Here is a 330-nt window from a genome sequence, read left to right as displayed (position 1 = left end):
AGGCGGGCCCCGCCCCTCCCCGCCGCCCCGCCTCTGCCCCGGGAAAGGCCGTGGTGCGGGGGCTGAGGAAAGGTAGCGCGGGCTGCCAGCAGCGTCTCCCCTCCCTCGGCAAAATATGAAAGTTATAAGGGCAGGGCAGGGGGAAAGGAGTTGATCTAATAAATAGATCACTTTTTTTGACATTGCCCGTGTTGCAAGACAAATTGGCCCCGCCCCTCCCCGCCGCCCCGCCTCTGCCCCGGGAAAGGCCGTGGTGCGGGGGCTGAGGAAAGGTAGCGCGGGCTGCCAGCAGCGTCTCCCCTCCCTCGGCAAAATATGAAAGTTATAAGG

This window comes from Alligator sinensis, unplaced genomic scaffold (genome assembly GCF_000455745.1).
Source record: "Alligator sinensis unplaced genomic scaffold, ASM45574v1 scaffold43_1, whole genome shotgun sequence".
In the NCBI taxonomy this organism is placed as follows: domain Eukaryota; kingdom Metazoa; phylum Chordata; order Crocodylia; family Alligatoridae; genus Alligator; species Alligator sinensis.
This window is presented reverse-complemented; position numbering follows the sequence as displayed.